General features: G+C 42.8%; 1 pseudogene; it reads left to right on the top strand.

The window, feature by feature from the left end:
• Nucleotides 1-12318: 12318 nt before the first annotated feature.
• On the top strand, nucleotides 12319-12436 carry LOC124596851 (annotated as a pseudogene).
• The last annotated feature ends 1730 nt before the right edge of the window (nucleotides 12437-14166 follow it).

The raw sequence follows: 14166 nt of genomic DNA, 5'->3' as shown, positions 1-14166 counted from the left end.
CAAACAGGAAGACTCATTCTGGTCAATAACGGTAAGGAACAGCGGTGTGGTAATTATTACTGCTTACGTCGACACGCCGTGGCATGGGGATTATTAAATTACTGCTGGCTGAATGAAGATAATAGTCGTGCCACTAGACTCAGCACTCTGTCATGGTCACATCGTTTAAGGGTTGTCGACGAATTACGCACGTGTCCAGCTACTCGCACTGAATATGAGGAACAGGCGTTATTACTCGAAACTTAAATGGCTGTTAAGTTCTGAGTACCGTCTGCTAGACAATGACAGCCACCGCCTCTACGATAATCGTCTTCAATAAAACGCCGGACGCGTCCATTAACGAAAGGTCTGACGCACGCTGTCCTCCGTACAGCTTAAAGGAAAACGGACACACGCACGAACGAGCTTCAGAATGAACTATACGCTCTTTTTCGATGGGAGTCCATAAGCTTGCTGTACACGGCAGTAAAATTTTTGTAAACATGTGAGACACGCAGTATGAACTTGCTACAGAATCCACTGGCCCTTGGCTTCTAGCACATTTCGACAACATTACCTCGCAAAAGAAGTTAAGCATCCAGCATAAGAGGAGGAAGCGGAATGAAACTTCATGGGCTGAGAGGGTATGTGACATTACTGCAGTGGATACAAATCAAGTCAAATTTATAAGAAAAGAACTTGGTGGTATGAGCCCACTTGTCAGTATGACGACGTTATATCATCTCTGGGCTGCATGCACTGATTCGGTTCGGTTCTAAAGTGTATCCTCTCCCGAGACGAGCTGACCCACAGCTATAATATATTTCATGTTCAGAAATTAAAGTCCCGCCTGATGGAAGTCGTCTCTAATGTTACATCATACATTGCCTTGAGTTTCTTTCCTGTGCTAGACACTTCTATAACAATTAAATCTGCAAAAGATTACCTGTCAATATGAAATGCAAGTTATCCAAAAAATTAATGATTTGAAGCATTTTGGCGTAGTTTAAGCGCTCAAAATTCGCGTGTGAGCACTTTGGACGGCACGCTACGCGGCGCTACGTTCTATCACGGCTGCTTCTGCTTATCGTCGATTCGCGCGCTCGGCAGGAAGGGCTGCACAAACCGCTGTTACAAGCGGCCCTTTGTGCTCCAAATATGAGTAACATTACCATTTTCTAAAAATACTTGCAGTGCGCCTTGGCAGCTAAAATGTCGTCAGTGCATGTCTTCCTGTGTGAAGCATTTCACGGTAGGATTCGACGTGTCACATTGGACTAATGCCGTGTGTTTCCTGTGAAGAAGCGACTCAAAATTTTATAGTAGTGGTAGCTTCTTATCTGAACCAACACTATGGTATGATTTTTGTTTTATGAAAGTACAAATATCTACAAATATATCAGTCACTGATATTATTGATGAAGATACAGAGTTTTTCCCTGCGATGATAAAGGCTGTATAAATTGCTGTTGCTTTGGCTGCTGCTACATGCACAATTCAACAATCCTTCTGTACCCTAGGAAGAGTACAACTGTGGTGTATTCTACAACGAGTGATTACAGGTTATGTGAGTTGTGCATGCTAAGTGTTCACGAAAGGAAAGTGACTAAAAATCCGGTTTTACCAATTTAGTTACTGTCAAATTTGGACAAAAGCGTAACCAACTGTTGTTTGCTCTCAAACAAGATCGGGTGTAATATTACATTTTGTGTGGTTTCATATCACATGTGGTACTTCACAGTTACTCAATGAATAGAAGGCATGTTGTTGTGGTCTTCAGTCCTGAGACTGGTTTGATGCAGCTCTCCAAGCTACTCTGTCCTGTGCAAGCTTCTTCATCTTCCAGTACTTACTGCAACCTACATCCTTCTGAATCTGCTTAGTGTATTCATCTCTTGGTCTCCCTCTACGATTTTAACCCTCCACACTGCCCTCCAATGCTAAATTTGTGATACCTTGATGCCCCAGAACATGTCCTACCAACCGGTCCCTTCTTCTTGTCAAGTTGTGCCACAAACTCCTCCTCAATCCTATTCAATACCTCCTCATTAGTTATGTGATCTACCCATCTAATCTTCAGCATTCTTCTGTAGCACCACATTTAGAAAGCTTCTATTCTCTTCTTGTCCAAACTATTTATCATCCATGTTTCACTTCCATACATGATTACACTCCATACAAATATTTTCAGAAACGACTTCCTGAAACTTAAATCTATACTCGATGTTAACAAATTTCTCTTCTCAACTGCTCTTCCAAGTCCTTTGCTGTCTCTGGCAGAATTACAATGCCACCGGCGAACCTCAAAGTTTTTATTTCTTCTCCATTGATTTTAATACCTACTCCGAATTTTTCTTTTGTTTCCTTTACTGGTTGCTCAATATACAGATTGAATACATCAGGGAGAGGCTACAACCCTGTCTCACTCCCTTCCCAACCGCTGCTTCCCTTTCATGTCCCTCGACTCTTATAACTGCCATCTGGTTTCTGTACAAATTGTAAATAGCCTTTCGCTCCCTGTATTTTACCCCCACCACCTTTAGAATTTGAAAGAGAGTATTCCATTCAACATTGGCAAAATCTTTCTCTAAGTCTACAAATGCTAGAAATGTAGGTTTGCCTTTCCTTAATCTATTTTCTAAGATAAGTCGTAGGGTCAGTATTGCCTCAAGTGTTCCAACATTTCTACGGAATCCAAACTGATCTTCCCCGAGGTCGGCTTCTACCAGTTTTTCCATTCGTCTGTAAAGAATTCGTGTTAGTATTTTGCAGCTGTGACTTATTAAACTGATAGTACGGTAATTTTCACATCTGTCAACGTCTGCTTCCTTTGGGATTGGAATTATTATATTCTTCTTGTAGTCTGAGGGTATTTCGCCTGTATCATACATCTTGCTCACCAGATGGTACAGCTTTGTTAGGACTGGCTTTCCCAAGGCCGTCAGTGGTTCTAATGGTATGTTGTCTACTCCCGGGGCCTTGTTTCGACTCAGGTCTTTCAGTGCTCTGTCAAACTCTTCACGCAGTACCGTATCTCCCATTTCATCTTCATCTACATCCTTTTCCATTTCCATAATATTGTCCTCAAGGACATTTCCCTTGTATAGACCCTCTATATACTCCTTCCACCTTTCTGCTTTCCCTTCTTTGCTTAGAACTGGGTTTCCATCTGAGCTCTTGATATTCGTACAAATGGCTCTCTTTCCTCCAAAGGTCTCTTTAATTCTCCTGTAGGCAGTATCTATCTTACCCCTAGTGACATAAGCCTCTACATTCTTACATTTGTCCTCTAGCCATCCCTGCTTAGCCATTTTGCACTTCCTATCGATCTCATTTTTGAGACGTTTGTATTCCTTTCTGCCTGCTTCATTTACTGCGTTTTTTATTTTCTCCTTTCATCAATTAAATTCAATATTTCTTCTGTTACCCAAGGATTTCTGCTAGCCCTCGTCTTTTTACCTTCTTGATCCTCTGCTGCCTTCACTATTTCATTCCTCAGAGACACCCATTCTTCTTCTAACTGTATTTCTTTCCCCCATTCCTGTCAATTGTTCCCTTATGCTCTCCCTGAAACTCTGTACAATCTCTGTTTTAGTCAGTTTATCCAGGTCCCATCTCCTTAATCTCCCACCTTTTTGCAGTTTCTTCAGTTTTAACCTACAGTTCGTAACCAATAGATTGTGGTCAGTGTCCACATCTGCCCCTGGAAATGTCTTACAATTTAAAACCTGGTTCCTAAATCTCTGTCTTACCATTATATAATCTATCTGATACCTTCTAGTATCTCCACGATTCTTTCATGTATACAGCCTTCTTTTATGATTCTTGAACCAAGTGTTAGCTATGATTAAGCTATGCTCTGTGCAAAATTCTAGCAGACGGCTTCCTCTTTCATTTATTACCCCCAATCAATATTCACCTACTATGTTTCCTTTTCTCCCTTTTCCTACTCTCGAATTCCAGTCACGCATGACTATTAAATTTTCGTCTCCCTTCACTACCTGAATAATTTCTTTTATCTCATCATACATTTCATCAATTTCTTCATCATCTCCAGAGCTAGTTGGCATATAAACTTGTATTACTGTAGTAGGCATGGGCTTCGTGTCTATCTTGGCCACAATAATGCGTTCACTATGCTGTTGGTAATAGCTTACCCGCACTCCTATATTTTTTTATTCATTATTAAACCTAATCCTGCATTACCCCTATTTGATTTTGTATTTATAACCCTGTATTCACCAGACCAAAAGTCTTGTTCCTCCTGCCACCGAACTTCACTAATTTCCACTATATCTAACTGTAACCTATGCATTTCCCTTTTTAAATTTTCTAACCTAGCTGCCCGATTAAGGGATCCGACATTCCACGCTCCGATCCATAGAGTGCCAGTTTTCTTCCTCCTGATAACGACGTCCTCTTGAGTAGTCCCCGCCCGGAGATCCGAATGGGAGACTATTTTACCTCCGGAATATTTTACCCAAGAGGACGCCATCATCATTTATCCATACAGTAAAGCTGCATGCCCTCGGCAAAAACTACGGCTGTAGTTTCCCCTTGCTTTCAGCTGTTTGCAGTACCAGCACAGCAAGGCCGTTTTGTTTAGTGTTACAAGGCCAGATCAGCAAATCATCCAGACTGTTCCCCCTGCAACTACTGAAAAGGCTGCTGCCCCTCTTCAGGAACCACACGTTTGTCTGGCCTCTCAACAGACACCCCTCCGTTGTGGTTGCACCTACGGTACGGCCATCTGTATCACTGAGGCACGCAAGCCTCCCCATCAACGGTAAGGTCATGGTTCAAGACATATGACATTTAAAGCATTTACTAAATATCTAACTCCGTGTCTCATGTCACAAAGCGCTTTGTTTTGCCTAACTTTTCAGGAAGTCGGAATTGTATATGACCCCGTCGAGCCAGGAATATGTTCATCGTCATTCATCGATAAATGCTTCATTAATTAATACTGGACACACGTTCACCGAGCAGCTACAGTGCAACTGTTTGAACGTTGCGGCTGGAAGCAGTTGAAAACATGACGTCATATTCACAAAATCAACTTATGCCGATATATATCGAGCAGAACTAGGAAGCACAGTGACACTGCTAGCACCTGTCGATCATAATAAATCCTGTGTACAAATAGTGACATAGTCAAGAAAAAGTTTTCAGCGATCTGGCATAACTGTGTCTGTGCTCGCGTGCAGTACGTACACTTCAGTGGTGCGCTTTGTTCAAATGGTTCAAATGGCTCTGAGCACTATGGGACTTAACATCTGAGGTCATCAGTCCCCTAGAACTTAAAACTACTTAAACCTAACTAACCTAAGGACATTACACACATCCATGCCCGAGGCAGGATTCGAACCTGCGACCGTAGCGGTCGCGCGGTCCCCGACTGAAGCGCCTAGAACCGCTCGGCCACACTGGCCGGCTGGTGCTCTTTGTGTACCACAATTTTATTTGTTTGAAGAAACCGAAGCGGCTAACGAATTTGACTATACCATCACATGTAACGGCGTGATATGTATAATGCAACACGTTTCTACTCGTGTCTGAAAATGGTCATTAGCGACCGAAATTAACTACCTGATTTCAAATAAACATTGTGATCTAAGACTGGAATTACAATAAGACAAGTTAAAGCTTGTGGTTTTATTGCTTTGATTGTAAGAGATTATGATTAAAAACTTGAATATCAAAACAGTATTTTGTAAAAAAAAATGATTGCTCATTCTAAGTTTCTAAAAATCGAAACATTTTAATGACTGGGCAGGGGGAGGGGGTGGGGGGTGGGGGGAACGCTTGTATGGTGGAAGAGATGCGATCCGGCACTTAAAAGTTTAGAAACTAAGCACTGTATGAAAGTAAGCCATAACAAGGCAACGGTAAATAAAAAATTTACAAAAAACGCGTCGCACTTGGTTTAAGAATAAAGTCTGAAGTTTCGTCAGGTTCTTTTGGTGTAAAGGTTAAGAGCATGAAGTTATAAAAGTAATGAAATGTGAAGTAGTGGGTTCACGTCTAATTTTTCCTCTTTTTTTTCTTTTTTTTTTTTTTTGTCTTCGCATTATTAATTTTATAGAAGTATGTTTTGTAATGAAACTTTTTTGTAATATTTGATGTTATACACGCATGAGAGTGCAAGAGTAAGTTGACATTGTCCATAATTTACAAATTAAACATGAAATACCTAAATGCGTGTAAATATCCAAAATAAGTTGGTAATGTGGTAAAGCAAACCACCACTCAGAATAAAAGGCACAGAGAAGACTGATACATTTGCAAAAGGATTAAAATATAACTTAGTCTCTGTCATCTATAAAGTACAAAATAAAATTTAAAGGCTCTTTCAGGACACTTCCTTGCCAAACAATAATGTCTTTAATTAAAGTACACCTTTAACCACAAATGTGACATTTCTCATTATTAAAACAAATTGTACTAATACCGACGCTTTTTCAAGAGATCCTCAATGTGCCGGCGATTTGTAACAGCATTAAATTCCTAGGAGATAAATGAGCTGCCACTTTAATATGGCTGCTAGACGGGCTGTCGACCTTTTTTAGCTTGAGACCATCTCTTGAGACTAGTTTTAAGAGTTTCTAAAAATAAACTTGTTGCTGAGACACCACAATGAAAAATGTCGAATGTATACCGTATTTTAAATGGATTCAGTCCAGGCTGGCTTCGGCTTGCTTTTTGCTTGTATATCAGCAACTCGTCTCACATTCAGGTCGATGAAATCGTATTAGAAAAAACAGTTAGTACAACTTTTTCAATAAGTTTCGCAATTAATTCATGTAAACTCTTTAATCTCACCCTTATCCACAGCGCAGTGGACACGAATGCAGAATTCAGGTAGTGAAGGGAGACGAAAATTTAATAGCCATGAGTGACTGGAATTCGAGAGTAGGAAAAGGGAGAGAAGGAAACATAGTAGGTGAATATGGATTGGGGGTAAGAAATGAAAGAGGAAGCCGTCTGGTAGAATTTTGCACAGAACATAGCTTAATCATAGTTAACACTTGGTTCAAGAATCATAAAAGAAGGCTGTATACATGGAAGAATCCTGGAGATACTAGAAGGTATCAGATAGATTATATAATGGTAAGACAGAGATTTAGGAACCAGGTTTTAAATTGTAAGACATTTCCAGGGGCAGATGTGGACACATTTATAAGCAACGTAACTCAGAGATTAACGTACCCTGCAATAAAGAAAAAAGTAGAACCTCTAGTTCTCTCTAACTGAGGCGAATGTCGTTGTTTTGATCGTCAGGCTGACCTCATGTGATGTGAAGCGTACGACCTCGAATGTTGATAGGTAGGCCTTTCCGTCTTTGACCGAGCGAGGCGGCGCAGTGGTTAGCACGGTGAACTCGCATTCAGGAGGACGGCGGTTCAAACCCGCGTCCGGCCATCCAGATTTGGGTTTTCCGTGATATCCCTAAATCGCTTCAAGCAAATGCCGGGATCGTTTCTTTCAAAGGACACGGCCGATTTCCTTCCCCATCCTTCCCTAATCCGAGCTTGCGGTCCGTCACTAATGATCTCGTTGTCGACGAGACGTTAAACACTAATCTCTCCCTCCTTCCGTCTCTGATACGGCTGTGACGTCAGAATAACATCACCTACGCATAAAGTCTTGTGAATTGAGTAATAACCGAAGAATGGTATCTCTCTCCACGTCGCCGCCATATTCGCCGACCACGGACATCCGCAATCGTCCAAGACCGTGATTCATCGCTGAACACTGTGCAGTACTTTTCATGAGCGGTTCGTGCTTCCCAGTCACGACATCACTCCAAACACAGCCTCTTAATGGCAGCCCACGCGTGGGATACTAATTGCCTAGTCGGACTGCTGCTAGTGCAATGGTACGGGATGAAAAAGACTGTTAGGGGGAATTCATTACTTGAGCTCGGATGGCGGGCGCAAATTCGAAGGGGTTACATTGTTTTTGATGCACAATAAGGCGATCCTCCCTTTCAATGGTTGGGAGTGTTTGACTAGAATCTTGAAGAGTATGCTTGCCTTCACGTTCCTATGCAGTCCAGCGTCGGCCGCTGTGACAAAAGAATGTTTCACAAATCTGGATTTGCACGATTCGACCAGCGGCTAAATGGAGACCGCCACAATGAGGCCCATTTCAAACTCTGGCAAGTGCTGGCGATGCTGTCTCACGTGCGTATGTAGCATCTCAGTCCCTTTGACAGAGACCGCCGGCCGGAGTGGCCGAGCGGTTCTAGGCGCTTCAGTCTGGAACCGCGTGACCACTACGGTCGCAGGTTCGAATCCTGCCTCGGGCATGGATGTGTGTGATGTCCTTACGTTAGTTAGGTTAAGTAGTTCTAAGTTCTAGGGGACTGATGACCTCAGATGTTAAGTCCCATAGTGCTCAGAGCCATTTGAACCATTTTTTTGACAGAGACCTCTCAACATCTGAAGTTGCTCACTGCCCTTCAATACCCTACCTATCCTGGTAATAAAAGTATAAAATAACAATAGTAATGCATTCTGGTGGCGGTCCTATGTGTCACAGAGAACTGCAACTCTAACCTTTTACATACCCGCCAATTATGACTACGTGTACGACGTTAAACTGGCATTCGACAAAGTCTTCTGTGCGCTTCACTTGTTTGTCAGGCATTATGTATAGTTCCATCTCCTACGTCCCCCTCAGGCTGATGTGTGCTGGCTGCGTGCTGTAGGCAGCAGTTCAAACATTCATGCGACGCTATTTTATTTTATATTATGCGTTAGCCATTTCATTAATTACGAGGGAGTGCTAAAAGGTAATGCCTCCTTTTTTATGTGAAAACTCTTAACCATTTTTATATAAAATAAACATTATTAATATACCACGTCTTTATTCTTTATGTCCACATATTTTCCGCCCTCTGTCGCTAGAGGGCTCCGAATCGTAGCGTTCAACATGCGTGAGAAGCAGCGTTGTGTTATCAAGTTTCGAATTCGAAGAGTTTATCCGCACGTGGAGCACCCTCTCCTTCATCACGACAATGTCAGACCACACTCGAGCGCTGCGACATTCGTAGCAATCAGGCGCTTTGTATCGATCATCCTCCATACAGCCACGACTTGGCCCCATTTGATTTTCATCTTTTCCCAAAACTTAAAGAACACCTTCGAGGACTTCACTGTGATAGTGATGAAGCGATGCAAGTAAAGGCGAGGTTGTGGTTCCGACAACAAAGTCGAGCATTAAACTGATGTATCGTTGGGAGAAATGTGTTCGTCGCCAGGGTGACATGAACAATAAAGATGTAATATGTTAATAACATTCGCTTTATTCGAAAAGAGTTCACACAAAACTCGGAGGAATTAATTTTCAGCACGCCTTCGTACATTACCTACTTGCTGAGCGCCACATTATAACCGCGCGGAGTGGCCACGCGGTCAGAGGCGCCTTGTCACATTGCGCGGCCCCTCCCCAGGGAGGTTCGAGTCCTCCCTCGGGCATAGGTTTATGTGATGTTCTTAGCATAAGTTAGTTTAAATAGCATGTAAGTCTAGGGACCGATGGCCTCAGCTGTTTGGTCCCTTAGCAATTCACACACCTTTGCATTTTTGTCACATTATATTGAACATGGACAGTGTCTTGAAAGGAGGGTGGATATAAGACGAACATCAACAAAAGCAAAACGATGATAATGGAATGTAGTCGCATTAAGTCGGGTGATGCTGAGGGAATTAGATTAGGAAATGAGACACTTAAAGTAGTAAAGGAGTTTTGCTATTTGGGGAGCAAAATAACTGATGATGGTCGAAGTAGAGGATATAAAATGTAGACTGGCAATGGCAAGGAAAGCATTTCTGAAGAAGAGAAATTTGTTAACATCGAGTATAGACTTAAGTGTCAGGAAGTCGTTTCTGAAAGTATTTGTATGGAGTGTAGCCATGTGTGGAAGTGAAACATGGACGATAAATAGTTTGGACAAGAAGAGAATAGAAACTTTCTAAATGTGGTGCTACCGAAGAATGCTGAAGATTAGACGGATAGATCACATAAGTAATGGGGAGCTACTGAATAGAATTGGGGAGGAGTTTGTGGCATAAGTTGACTAGAAGAAGGGATCGGCTGGTAGGACATGTTCTGAGGCATCAAGGGATCACCAGTTTAGTATTGGAGGGTAGCGTGGAGGGTAAAAATCGTAGAGGGTGACCAAGAGACGAATACACTAAGCAGATTCAGAAGGGTGTAGGTTGCAGTAGGTACTGGGAGATGAAGAAGCTTGCACAGGATAGAGTAGCATGGAGAGCTGCATCAAACCAGTCTCAGGACTGAAGACCACAACAACAACAACAACATATTGAACATAGTGACGGTGGTTACACTCAGGTAGAAATCTGATGCAAATAATTTTCAAATGAATACTTGCGTCGGGAAAGACATGGTAAGGTAACAGTAGTTTCAAACAGTACTGAATAATTTATTGACAGTTATAAAAGAAATAAGCTGTTCGCATTTTTGTCGTCCAGGATCAAGAACAACGTGTCTATCTTCGTTACACCAGTTCGGTACTGAATTTGATACACAACTGACACCTCAAACCCAACCAGTTTGGCAGATATTCGCATGGATCATGCAGTCCACTACAAGCACACAGTACGACCTTATCTAAATTCAATTAATTTGCTCGTAGTGGCTGGCGTGGTATATTTACAATTTGATTGCCCCAGCTTTCGATGCTCGAAACATCGGATTACTGTTTCAGCAAGTCAGATACTTTTAGTGGGATCAGCGTTTGCAGGCAATGTGTGGCAGATACTGCAACCACGGCTGGACGCTCAGAATTGTTTTCTTTACTGCTCTCTCTATCATTGCTCTGTAAAAACGCAGTGTGCCGGCCGGTGTGGCCGAGCGGTTCTAGGCGCTTCAGTCTGGAACCGCGTGACCACTACGGTCGCAGGTTCGAATCCTGCCTCGGGCATGGATGTGTGTGATGTCCTTAGGTTAGTTAGGTTTAAGTAGTTCTAAGTTCGAGGGGACTGACGACCTCAGATAACTCCCATAGCGCTCAGCGCCATTTGAACCAAACGCAGTGTTTCTAAGTAGCCTTTTTTTAGCGACTAATATTTTTATTTTTGCCTGAGGGTATAACCGAAGGCCAGCAGATTGAAAGAGGTCGCTGGGTGGCAAAATAGCTTTCCTGCTAACTCTGAGACTGTCTCTGCTTCCCAAGCGCGCTAGAAGAGGGTCCTGCGTATTCGCAGCAGCCGCTTCTGTTTGAGTGAATCACTGGCGAACTTTCGGCAACAGGCCAGGCTTATTTTTAGTATTTAATACAGAAATGGAAGGCGGCGACCTCTGTCGAAGTGTGTTTTCCAACAGGTAACTGTCAGTGCCTTGTCATTCCCTATCGAGTCATATCACAAAAGCAGATTCCACAGTATGTCACTAAGCGACTACCCTGGACCCATAACAATCGAAGGTTGCCTACCTAACGGCTTTCACGAGCAACAAAAAATTGAATTTTTAATATTTCGCATAATTATTGACCGAATATAAAATTTTAAATTGCTGTCCTAATCAACTAATTAAACGGTATAATCTTGTGTTAAAAGTTTAACACAAGAAGACAAGTGTTACAGATATAAACTGAGCGTATTTGTTGGGGCAGCGTAACTGACAGCGCGCGGATTACCCACACTTTATTCATCCAGTATTTGAGATTGAGAGAACCTAGCGACATGCAACAAACTATACACATAATTTCAAATCTTAACGAAACTTATAAAATGAATTCGCAATTGCCAATAAAGACTACCGTCAGCTGTTGAATGGAATGACGACAATGAAAATTTGTGCCGGGCCGGGACTGGAAACAGGATTTCCCGCTTATCGCGAGCGGTGCCCTTATCATTTGGCTACGACTCAGAGCCAGTCCCAAACTTCCATATGTCGTCAACCATGCGTCTACGACCTGTACTCGTACACCCATTATGTACATTCCCGTACAGGTCAGACGTTGCACTTCAAAGTCCCTTGCCTGGTATCGGCAGATAAATGGTAGTCCTCATTCGCAATTGGGTCGTAAGGGCTGTGGTCGCTGCAGTGCCTGTTTCTTTGGACATGAATGCATGCATGTCCAAACGAACTTTGCGTCGTAATCAGAACAACACAGCCACTGCAATATCGTATTTGCAAAACTTTTTCACACTGCCCTCCGCCCCCCTCCTTCCCTCCCCCCCCCCTCCCCCGCCATAAAATGATGAAAAGAAAAAGGTTTGTCGCTAGCTTCATTTCCGTTGTTCATGCAGTAAAACTTCGGCATCAGACATGCTGTTTTAATTTATTAATTCCTTACTACCAACAGCCAACGGCCTTGCCACAGTGGTAACACCGGTTCCCGTCAGATCACCGGAGTTAAGCGCTGTCGGGTTGGGCTAGCACTTGGATGGGTGACCATCCGATCTGCCAAGCGCTGTTGCCAAGCAGGGTGCACTCTGCCCTTGTGAGGCAAATTGAGGAGCTACTTGTTTGGGAAGTAGCGGCTCGGAAACTGACATACGGCAGGGAGGGCGGTGTGCTGACCACATGCCCCTCCATATACGCATCCAGTGACGCCTGTGGGCTGAAGATGACACGGCGGTACCGTTGGGCCTTCATGGCCTGTTCGAGAGGAGTTTTAGTTTAGTTTACTACCAACTGTGTTCGCAACACAATTTGCAGACAATATCAACACATACTACTGAATGTACCTGCAAAATTATATCGTTGCACTATACCTAGCTCAGGAGATATGACATTTTAGATACGTAAAAAACTAGCTCCTGCTTAAAATGGCGCACAGTAAAACTTCAACATAAGGAATGATGTTTCAATTTATTATTTATTTTCTACTAATTCTGTTCGCAACCCACTTTGCGGACACTGTCGAAAATAACTTTGCACTGTGACAGACTCACACACGCGACCCCGAACTGAGTATGACACATAGGAAAAAATCTGTTACAAATGGACGACTGGTCCATACTGAATGACATAATCGACAATGTGTCACATACCGGGAGTAGAACCACTGACAGCCTTCTACTGACTCTCCCATCTGATGCGGAAGATGTACAAGACAGGCGAAATACCCCCAGATTTCAAGAAGAATGTAATAATTCCAATTACAAAGAAAGCAGGGGCTGACGGGTATGAAAACAAGCAAGGCAATACTGACGCTACGACTTATCTTAGAAGATAGATTAAGGAAAGGCAACTCTAGACAGATTTTGACAGTGTTAACTGGAATACTCTCTTTGAAATTCTGGAAGTAGCAGGGGTAACATACAGGAACCGAAAGGCTGTTCACAACTTGCGCAGTAACCAGACGGCTGTTATAGGAGAGGCATGATGTCTCGGACATGGGTCTGTAATTCTGCGGGTCCGTTCTTTTATCCCTGTATACAGGAGTAACCTGCGCTTTTTCCTGGCTGGGTGTTGTGTGATGTCCTTAGGTTAGTGAGGTTTAAGTAGTTCTACGTTCTAGGGGACTGATGACCGTAGATGTTAAGTCCTATAGTGCTCAGAGCCATTTTTTTGCGCTTTTTCCAGTCGCTAGGACTTTGCGATGGACTAGATTCGTGGTAAATGCGAGCTATGCAAGGGGACAATGACATAAAACCGAATTGCGATTTCGTCCCGACCTGGCGGCGTACTTGTTTTCAACTCTTTCAGTTGCTTCTCAATGCCAGGTAGCCTACTTCTACGTCCTCCATACGGGAGTCTGTGCGACGGTGAAACGATTGCATGTTTGTATGATTCTCCTACGTGAATGATTTCTTAAACGCGAAGTTTACAAAATTAAGCTTTCCTTTTGCTGTGTTCTGTTACTACACCAGACTGGTCGACGAGTGACAGGACCAGAATTTTCTCGGGTTCTCGGCAAGATTTTTCGGTAAGGTGTGACGATGGAAGTTGGTGTACGCTTCGTGCATTGCTATTTTTGCAGAAGCACTAATCTATATTAAGTTTTGCTTGTCGACATGTCCATCTTCTTTTTTTAGCTGAAATTACATGTGCTTCCTCAGCATTTTCCGAATTTTGTTATTAAACCACGGTGTGTCTTTTCCGTCCTTAATCCACTTACCCGGTACATATTTCTCCGGAGTGCGATATACAGTCCGTTACTTCTGCCCATAATTTTCCTTCGTCCATCACATTGGAATTAAATGA

Source organism: Schistocerca americana, chromosome 2 (assembly GCF_021461395.2).
Source record: "Schistocerca americana isolate TAMUIC-IGC-003095 chromosome 2, iqSchAmer2.1, whole genome shotgun sequence".
Taxonomy (NCBI): domain Eukaryota; kingdom Metazoa; phylum Arthropoda; class Insecta; order Orthoptera; family Acrididae; genus Schistocerca; species Schistocerca americana.
This window is presented reverse-complemented; position numbering and strand designations above follow the sequence as displayed.